This window comes from Tinamus guttatus, unplaced genomic scaffold (assembly GCF_059628265.1).
Source record: "Tinamus guttatus ecotype Peru unplaced genomic scaffold, ASM5962826v1 Tinamus_guttatus_pri_ptg000048l, whole genome shotgun sequence".
NCBI lineage: Eukaryota > Metazoa > Chordata > Aves > Tinamiformes > Tinamidae > Tinamus > Tinamus guttatus.
This window is the reverse complement of record NW_028288582.1, coordinates 13,534,322-13,545,268: the sequence shown is the minus strand read 5'-3', so window position 1 is coordinate 13,545,268 and position 10,947 is coordinate 13,534,322.

Sequence of the window (10,947 nt, the reverse complement as noted above, 5' to 3'; positions counted from 1 at the left end):
AGGAAATGGACACAAATCAATGAGATTGACACTCTAGATGCTAGATAAACTAAGTGGATTTCCTGATAAAACCATTCACTTTATTTGTTGAAACGTCATTATTCACAATGTTTCAGGTATTCGTAATGATGGTATCTAAAAAATTCTCAACAAAATACAGAAAGAGAAAATGTGTTTTCTGTGAGTAAATTAAATGACTAGGGAGTTTTTAAGAATCCTGAATAAAGACCTGCATCCTGAACATTAGCCATAACTATGAATAAAAGAGAGGGATAAATTAACTAAGAGTTTTATTGTTTTTGCCATGCATATTTTATTATGACATCAAAAAATTAAATACATATTGAATACCACTAGAGTCTTCATGAAGGCAATATTTCCCATTATCAGAAGCAGAGTTAATTTTGTGTGAAAATTGATTATAATATTTTTTTTTGTTTATTATTTATCATTGGTTAAAATCTGGCCTTTGAAATCTTATGTGTTGAATTTCTCTGGCTTACTAAGTGAACCATGCCCGTCTTGAAGAAAAAGTTGACTTCAAAATCTTTAATTACACATGTAGCAAGCTTTATTTTGCAGCTTTTGTCTTATAACCCTGCAAAACGCATTTCAGTAATATATAAATATTTTATTAGGCCTTCATAGGCAAAACGTACTATTATAAATTAATGAAAATGTTGTTTGCCTCAACTCAGTTGTGTCAAACCTGTTTTTTCTTTTCTTTTTTTTTTTTTGAATCTTGTAAGGATCCTGACCAAAACACCTTTCAATGTCTGTCACCTGAAATAAAGTTAGCTGAAACACTCAGCTTTGTTACTGCAGTTCTATCCTACTAATGGGAAACCTTCAAGCCTTTTACAATATCTACAGAAATACACAGCAGCTGTATACATGACTTACTCCTAATAACAAGACAAGCTCTATAATATCTTATTAAAAAAATGCAGTTTGCCGTTAGGGTATTCAACTCTGTTATAGTTAATATCAAACTTATAATATAATTTCTGTTCTTTGGAAAGTCTTATTGTTGCCTGATGTACGTAGCTGCTAAGAGATGTAATTGTCTAAGTTACTCTGATACTTGTGAAAATTTTACTGAAAATTAAATGCTGGTGATAATTTTTGATTGATTTGGAGCCTGATTTTGCATGTGTCTGTGTTTTCTGAATTTTTGAATTTCTGGATGAAAAATCATTCTGAGGGCAAAAAATCTCTCACCACTCTCATTATATTATTACAATAATTGTAATAGTTATTTTTGAGTGTGACTTTCAGGAACATGGTGGAGCTTGGGTCCCTCACCAGGGCCTGAAGGGCTACATGCAGGCCATTTAGTTCTTGGCACCCGACAACCGATTTATATTCTTCACGCTCTCCATACCCTCACCATACAGCCCATGTTAGTGTCTTTCACTTCTTTCCTATTTTTCTTGTTGCTTTCTCTGTATTTTGTACTTCTGTAGTGAAGTAGCATTCTTTCTTACATGCTGAGTTGTTCTTTCTTACATCTAGGAGTCCATGGCAGGATTAGGTTTATCTCACCAGAAGATAAAGAGAGACTGTCCTCTTTACAAACGAGGACCTCTTTTCATATGCAAAGGCTTACATATGAATATACATTCACATACAAAGGCTTACAGCATAGGCCTTACAGTGAAAGTGCTGTAAACATTGTAATCATCATACATTGTGGTAATCTTGAACAAAGACACTGGAAATAAAGGCAACCTTTCTGAATACAGGCTGCATTGAACAGATTAAAAAAAAAAGAAAAAGTACTGTAAAAGTTTGGAAGACTGCAAGAGCATTAGGTGCATTAAGAACAGGAAGTGAATGTCGACTACAGAGCTAGAGAGGTGACTTAGTGTATTTCCATGCACTCTCTTTGGCTTTCCTGAACTAATACTTCTTTGGGATAGGTGAGCAGGCTTCCCCTTTTCAGCTTCACCAGCCTTCTCAAGACTCATTTAGGTACCGTTGTAAGAATGGAGAAGGTAAGTGGTTTCAATACGTTCAACAATGAGAGAAACTGGGAAAATGTAAAAGGAGGGCACTATAATTTTATCTTTCTGCAGTGAGGTCTATGGGACACAATGAGGTTTCTAATAACACAAGTTCCTTTTCTGAGAGTGTGCCAAGTTTCCAGCCTTCCTCTATGTTTTCCCAGTCTCTTATCAGGTTTCTTTCACTGGGAAATCCTTTTGTCTGTGCCAAGGCTGCTCAGATGCATTGAGATCCACTGAGCAATTTTAATAAGGGCAAATTTTTTATTGAGACCCATTGAGTAAGCAGCAATGTCGGAGCTCCAGTGTCAGCTCCAACAGGTCCCGCACAGACCTGCGGTCAGAGTGGTAACCGCGGCCCCATCCCGTAGCAGACCAGGCCACCAGGACAGTCGGGAAGAGAAGCTCGCCTGCAGGAACACACAGGACCATCACGAGTTGGGGCCTTCAGTGATGCCCTGATGGTCCTTGTAGCTACTCAACCCACTCCATTCTCCCTCAAAGCTCTTGTTCTGCTTCCCATGCCTGCCCTTGCTGCCAGGGGAGGAAGAGGACCAGACCTTGCTGAACACAGATGTGAGCCACAGTCACAGCTCCCGCAGAGCCCGCTCTCCTCCCTTCCTCTTTTCTTTCCCTAGGCAAACATATTCATACTGCAAGCACCAAGTGTAACACAGCTGGAACGTTTTATAGAGCTCACCCACATCTCACACTTTTGCTGTTTTTTTTTCTTTTTTGCTTTTTTGACCGGTGCATCTCAAGAAGATAACTTCCAAGAAAAAAAAATCCTCTTAAATGTTTTGATATTGTTCTTTCAGTCCTCAAAACTGACAGATCAAAAGTGAACATAGTTTTTATGCAAAAGTATAATAACTTTAAATCTGTCTTTCAAGTGCACTTCTGTTGTATTTTTAAAGAGAAGGGACCTGAGTCATCTTTAGCAACAAAATCCAAATGCTCAATTTCTCTTCGTATTTTAATTATGCATTGTTTGTATGTATATATTTAATATAGTAGATGAGCATATTGTATAATACTGCTATCGCGTTTGATGTGTCGTGTTTTACCCTCAAAGTAATCCCATTTTGAAGGTCAGTTTGTCATTTCTAGAGTCTTTTATGCAGAGATTTTGAAAAGTCATATTATCGTTCATGAAAATACAGTATTTGTTGCTGTTTTCTTCTTACAGTGTATTAAATAATACATGAATAAAATCCTAGCAGTCTAAATCATTAATAAAATGGGTATAAAATTTCATGGAAGTGGTACATACATTTTCCTTTAAAAGAAAAATTATATAGAGAATAATCCTATATAAGTTGGTCTTTGTACATTCACGATTGCTAATATTTTTACAAAGGCTGTCATGCAGTTTAGGAATTATCTTCCTAAAGGTTTATTTTAGCAAACCTGGTTCTCATTTACTGTTTCAAGTTCTATCTATAAATTTTTAAGTTATGACAAGCATTGTATCAAATGCCTTCTGGGTAGGTGAAGTATAACAGGTATTTTTGTGATGGACATATGCAATAAGCATTATTGGTTCAGTTCAGATGTGCATTCTGATTCTACACTTAAAATCCCTAAGGGAGATTTTTGCATTGTATTATTCAAGTTGAAAGGCAGTGCTGGCCTTTAACTCTGCATTAAAATCACGGTTAGATTTGCCCTGTACTTGTGTATAAAATATAAAATACTTTTCAATAGAATAAAACAAAAATAATCAAATAAATGCAAGAACTCTCAGCTTTTAGGTCATGATCTAGATAGGCCCGCTAGGTTTTTAGACACAAACCTCTATCTCATGGTTTTAGTTCTGCTGCATATATGTGTATATAGTATAAATGATATATGTACATAAAATTTTAAAAAAACTCTTGATATTACTTTTACAGGGAATTTTGCTGCTGAGAACAGAATTAAGCCCAGAAGAGGAAGGAGGTATTTTGCAGACACAGGCAGAACATTCTGTTTGCTAAAATCCCCCACTAGCATTTTATACAAGTTTTCTCAGAGTGAAAAACAGGACTAGATTGAATTTTAAAAAGTTCTGAACAGTGAGAATTCCCTATAGATCCAAAATGCAATTTTAGCCAGTTGCTGTTTGTAGAGCAACAGAGGCAAGAAGTTTAATTTGGTTCCTGCAAGAAAAACATCCCATCTTTCCAGCCTTTCTATCTTGTACCCAGGAGGCCCACTATCATTCCCTTTAACGCAGGAATAGATCTTCCTGTAAGAAAAGTGCATTTGACATACTTCTTTTATTCACAAATCAAAACAAATTAGTGTTGCATGCTATTCAGACAGAAAACATTTAAATCATTGCACGGTTTTGAGGAGACTTTGTGGCTTCGTCTGAAGCCACGGGTAAAGCTTCTAGATGCCTTTTTTTGTTAGTTTGTTTCTTGTTTGGTTTTTCTGTGCTGGGATTGTAGAATCAGATGTTTTAATATGAGGGAGAGGTAATAATATCCCTGACAAGCCTTTCAGAACGCGGTCTATGAAACACATTTAGCATGTTTAAATAAATGGGCATTATCAAAATGAAAGGATTTTCAAGTTTCTATTATCCATTCATCCTTCAGAAGCACTTGGGAATTGTTTTGGATTTCCCAGAGGTTTCATGATTTCTTACGTGAAATGCATTCTCTTTTTCTCATTAGCCTGTGTTCAAGCAAAATTTATCTAGCCATTTATCCCAAGCATCCAGCCTTTTTTTAACATAGGTCTAGAAGAGATGGTCTGGGTCACTGGGTATAGTACATATACGCCTACATATAAGCCTGCTCATAAATGCCATTTTGAAATCTGCTGGTCTTTTCTACCCACAACTCGTGTGGAAAGAGAGTTCCAGAACCTCCATTTTCTGAGGGTCAGAAGCATCCTGATTTCCTGTTTAATTTCATTCATGCTCTGTTTATATCCATTTGTATTCCTGCCAGCATTGTCCTGTGGCTTAAAATAGCTGTTCCTTCCCCAGAGTGTTTACCTGGATGAACTCTATGCACATTCAGTAATCATATACCACTCAGCCTTTCTTTCATTAACGTTCTCTTCACATAGATTGGTTGTTCAATCCACTCAACTTTTTTGCACTTTTTCTCAGTTCATAATCAGAGGCAGAATTGTACCCTATATCCAAGGCTCCGTGATACTTGACAGAGTGGCATCATACTTCTCAATCTCTACTGAAAATCTTCTACAGAATTGCATTTATCTTTTAGGTGGCTGAATAATACCATGGACTCGTAATGACCCAGTGATCAATTATTACGTTCTGGCACTTTCCAGTCTCTCACTTCCCCTGGATGAAACCTCTATTTTATCAGAAAATTTTGTTATTAATTGTTATAATTTTGTTATTAAACTAAGGATATAGCCTTGTGTTTTCTGTTAAATTTATTCTATTTCTCCAGGCTGTTAGGTCACCAGTTCTCTAGGAAGGACATTCTTGAGACAGCATTTTGTAGACAAGGCCTGTTTTTTGTCGTTGGCAAGTTTAACTAGCACTTTTTTTTTTTTTTCTTTTTGCCACTGCCTTAATAAATAAGATTGGTCTAAATACTGGTATAAGGAGCTCCATTTGAAACATTCCTCCAGCTTCACAGTTCTTCTCAACACAGACTCACTATCATTTCTCTTTTAGCCAGTTCTTTACCCAGTAATTCTGGTACTACTTACCATTTCAAGTAACAATTTCAGAAGCATTGCAGGAGCTTAACTGCCATAAAATCAGTTGGATCTATCAGGCTTCCATCTGTTAAAATTCTATTACTATTGGAGTAGGCACGGTCTACCTTTAGTAAACTTGCATTTACCCCAACTTGAATTTTACTCCATCTTCTATTTATATCCATATCAAATATATCCTATATATCCATATTGTTCATTTTCTTCAAAATTGTTTTAAAGCTCTGTGTGTTATTTTAGACTAGACAGAATAATTGCAAATATATTAAATGTTTTTCAATTTCTCTTGTTGCATAGCTCCACCCCAACATAAGACATGGATTAAAATCTCTACTATGTAAAACTTCATGCACTACTTCTTCCATTAGTCAGTAATGCTCCCCACTTGAGCAAGATGAGCTTTTCTAGTTTAGCTTCCAAGTCATGGTTCTTTTCATTTATAAATGTATACAGATATATATATTCTTTTCTAGCAAAAAAATGCATCTTTGAGCTCTTCTCTACATTTTTGTCCTTCCTAAATGCTGGAAAAGTACTAATTACGCTGGGGATTTACCTTATATATTATCTCAGTGTTTTCCTCCTCATCTCCTTTTGTTTAGTAATTTTACCTATATTGCTTTTTCTTTTGCCTTGCTCTTTTGCAAGATCTAGTTATGCTTTATGTTTGGCAAATGTTCCTTGATACCTGCACCTCCTAGCCTCCAAGCCATAGCTTTCTTCATTCATTTCATTCATTTCATACATTCATTTCTCTTCTCCACTCCTTATAGGCCCTTTTCTTGTTTCTGCTCTCACTGTTGATTACTCATCCTGCTTCTATACTTGGAATGTAAATTCCAGATATTTTTTGCATCTCTGAGTAGACAAATTCCAGATCTCTGTCATGTTTAAGTCTGATTTATTCAGTCCATGCAACTACATCAATTACTATGTATACCAAAATTTGCTCTTCTGGAATGAAAAAGCCCTCCAAAGTTCTAATTACAAAAGCAGCTTTGTTTATTCCTCTGTTTCATTTGGACTTATCATCCAAGTGGAGATAAAAGGGCAACTGCTCTGTTTGTTCTATAAATGCAACTATCTCCTTCCCCACTTTTGCTACCTACTAAAATCAGTCTAAAATAGCATCAGTTAGTGCTCAGTGAAAAAAAAAAAAAAAAAAAAGCTTTGTCACACGCATGAGTGTCCACTGATTATCTGGTTAGGTGTATTTTTGAATCTCTTTTCAACTTCAGAATTCTCCCTCATCCCCATGTTTCACCAACCATCAATCTGAAATGCTTGTGGAAGATTTTCATTTGTACTGTCTTTTTGCACTGCAAAACTAATTCCATTAAAGTAATTCCATTAGTTTAGCTGTGAGTAGGACAGCAAGCCTTCCTCCAGAAACTGCTAGAAAATTTCACTTTTGTAAGTAGTATCACTTTACTGGTAGTAAGAAGGTTTAATACCAGATAATTTGTATAATGCTTGAGTTGTATGGAGCATCCTCTCCCTGACAGAATGCTGACAGTTGATATGACCCAAATTGAAACTAGTTGATACACATGCAGTAAAAAAAAAAAAAGAAAAAGAAAAAAAAGGCCTGCAACATAATGAACTGGCGTATTGCTATCCTGAACTATTATACTCTCCCTTCAGGACAAAACATTATTATGCCTATAAGAATGTCAGCTTAATATACCTAAATTATTGATGGCACCACTAAGTTGTGATAATATATTAACTAGGACTAATCAATTATATGTTTATTAAAAAAGAAATGCCCTTTATCTGATAAGCAGTGAAAGTGCATTTATACTCACTGCAATTATTCTATTAAAGTGCATCTACTTTAGGGATAGTCAACAATAGGCTGTACAACCTTGAGAATAGGAGAATGGGTAAGCAAAGGAGAATGTGTAGGCAAGTGCACTTGGTAAGCAGTATAACAGCATCTGGAAATCTAATTTTCATATAGATAAGACAGGACATTCATTTTATTTTTATGATCTTTCCACAAAGGCACTATGATGCTTCTTCCATACACTTCCCACTCACCTTACCTATCCCTCAATGTATTTCTACACCCGTCGAAGTGCATAAAAGCCAGTTCTTTTGGCTCAGAAGGCTGAAAAAAATGCTTTGCATGCATGAAACATTTTAGGACAAGCATCAAGTATGATGGTAATTCTAACCTAATTCTTAATGAAATAAAATAGGCTAGGCCTGACTAATTTGAATGTCGATATACTTTCTGCGGGGTGTTAATTGAAAATATATATATGTGTGTGTTTATATACTATAAACCATATTTTATGGTATGTAAACCATATTTGATAATACATAATTATTTTCTCTCAGCTTATCAGTTTTGTTCAAAGCTGCTGAGCTTTTGGGAACCCTGGGACCATTTTTGCATCTTCTGTTTCATTATCTGAAACTCTATCTTCCATCTGGCCATAAAAAAGTCCTTTTTGCTCAGAGGACTTGTCACCTTTTCATTTAGAAAAGGATGCTTGTAGCAGTCTTCTAATTTTAGAGAACACTATACATTGGTATTCCAGAGTATTGGTATTGGTCCATCGGTATTCCGGATTTGTAAAAGTAATTAATTTTTTATTGCTGCTCAGTAAATAACTAAGGAAGGCAAATTAATAAGATTAGTAGTTAGAGACAAGCCTGGAGATAAGTGTGTTCCGATAATCAGCACAGTATGTTCAGTGAGGTGTCAGGGACATGTATGACTTGGGGGAGGCATGGAGAAGTAGTAGAGGAGGAAAGGGAGGGCAGAAAGCAATGAGGATGGCCAGAGTTAAAATATGGGAGCTGCTGGATGCTGTTTTTAAATTAACAGCTCTAGCCAAATGAAGGTTCCTGGTAATAGAATTTGTTCTACTCCGGTCAGGAGAAATATAGTCTTTCCAGGTGCTCTCTGATATTGAGGGATCTCTTCCCTTGGCATGCCAGCTGTGTTGTGATAGCCAGATTGGGTGAGAGGTTTCTCCAGCGACAGACTCCAACATCGTTCCTGCCTCTCTGGGAAGCAGGTCAACAGCCGGCACTTCCTCTGCTTGTCAAGGGAATTTCCTGATCCCTAGCAAAGCTCCTGCTGTATATTTCTTCCTTTCCTTTGGATTTCTTTCCAATGACATTCTCTGCACATAAGGTCACTTGCCCTTTTAAGGAATGGCTAGAGCTATCCAGACGCCACTCCTTGAGTTGACCTTTGGAGCCTGATGATCATCTTTTTCCGTTTCCTCCTCTATTCCCCCACCACCACCCAATCAATTATTTTTCCTCCACACGGGGAGCAAAGCAAGAAGAGGAGGAAACAAGGCCGAGAAGGGATTCTGCCACAGTTTCTGGCCCTACAACCTACACTGTATCTGTGGGGCAGAGAACCCCCCATGGCCATTTTATTTGCTTTGCTGAAGTCGTTGACAAAGATGAGTGAGAAAGCCAAGGTTCCCTAGTGTTTATTCCAACCCAACATGAAATGCTTTGTGTCTGGCTGAAGCCATATAGTATTTTGGAAAGTACCACACTCTGTGTGGTTTATAATTTTGCAAGCCTGCAAAGTGGCAAATATGTAATAAAACAAAGATAACACAGTTTTCATGCGCTACAAATAAACCAAAGAAACCATTCTATTTATTAATGCCATCCCTAATTTTAATTTTGAGGGTGATGGGGGGAAGCCTTCTCTCTAAAATTCCATTACCATCAACTGTTTTTCATTTTTAACGTTTCACTTGCACAGAAAAGACATGTTTGTTGATCTTGGAAGTAGTGCTTCTACTAGTACCGTGGGACCGCAGTACACCAAGGAAGCGGCGGAGGTCTCTCCGCATGGCGTGCTGCAGTCGCACCTCTCTGCTTCCCTCAGAAACACATCCAATCCAGGCGGGCTTCGGGCCAGCTGGAGCCAACTCCATGCAGAGACAGCTGAAGCGATCCCGTCACGCAGGATTGTGGGAGGCCTTTTAGGTCAGGCGAATACGATACGCATGCACGGATCCAGTTTGGATATCTGACCCAGCAACCTCTCCTAGAGGGAACTAAGGAGATAGATAGCACTGAGGCATCAGCAACAAGCCAGGCCAGTTTCTGGAGGGAAGCATGGGAGCAGAATGGAAAGGCCAAAGTGTCATAGGTGACACCACTAGCAAGGCATTTACACTACAAAGTGTTACTTGCAAAAGAAAACAGGAAACATTACAATGACAAGCAGGCTGTTCAGAGCCTTCCATCCCTGGCCCAGCCCCAGGCCACGGAGCTAGCTGACACTCAGCATCCAGCTGAAGCTGTGAGCTGCTATTTTTTGGTTTCCGCTTATACTACTACTCCAAAGCTCACAAGTACTGTAGTTTCCTACAAGCCATAATGGAGCTATCAGCTCTCACGGTGGGAATATATTTTAGTGTTAGATAGTGGCTTTGCAGCTGACTATTCTGCATTATTTATACTGCATCCTAAATGTGTTTATCAGTATAAAATATGAACAGATCAATATAAAAAAATAAAGATTCTGCCATCGAAAAGCAAGCCAATTTCCTTGGGATGCCTTAGGTTTAGGTTAATAGAAGTTAATAGAAGCAATTCATTTACCTTTAGCTCCCAAACTCTGTCAAGGTAGTTCTATTCTAAAAAACTTTTTTTCTTTTTTTTCTTTTTTTTTTCTCAGCATTTACGATGCCACACACAGGATCACAGCAGCCTTCAGATTGTTCCCTCAGGTCAGGAACCGTTTCTAAATCCTATGACGGCCAGGTAGGCTGTCTGAGCCTCCTACTATCTGTACCCGCATCTGAACCAGTATTAGTGCAGCTTCTTCTCCTGCTTGGTATTTAAACTGAAATTACTTTTAATTGTTCCTTGTGTATTCCGAATGGAAAGTGGCTCACACTTTCCACAAAATGGCTGAACTGTCCAAATCTCAAAACAGTAAAATGTTCTTTGCACTTCATTTTTACATACTGTCAAACAAATCCCTTTAGGATTGCACAGAATCTCTTTGCTTAGCCAGATATCGCAGGCAATCCCATGTGGCTATCCAGCAAAGCCAAGAGAATTACTGCAGGGATGGATTTGGCAGGACAGCATTTTTAACCGGGTTCCCTTAAGCAAGAAATCAGCACAAATGTACAAATCTGGCTGGGTTTGAAGGTTCTGTTTTGCAGCCATCTGTGCAGCCTTCTATCGTTAAACAGGAGTAACACAAATTCTGGACAAAATGATATTCCTTTATGTATGCGTTTATGTAGAA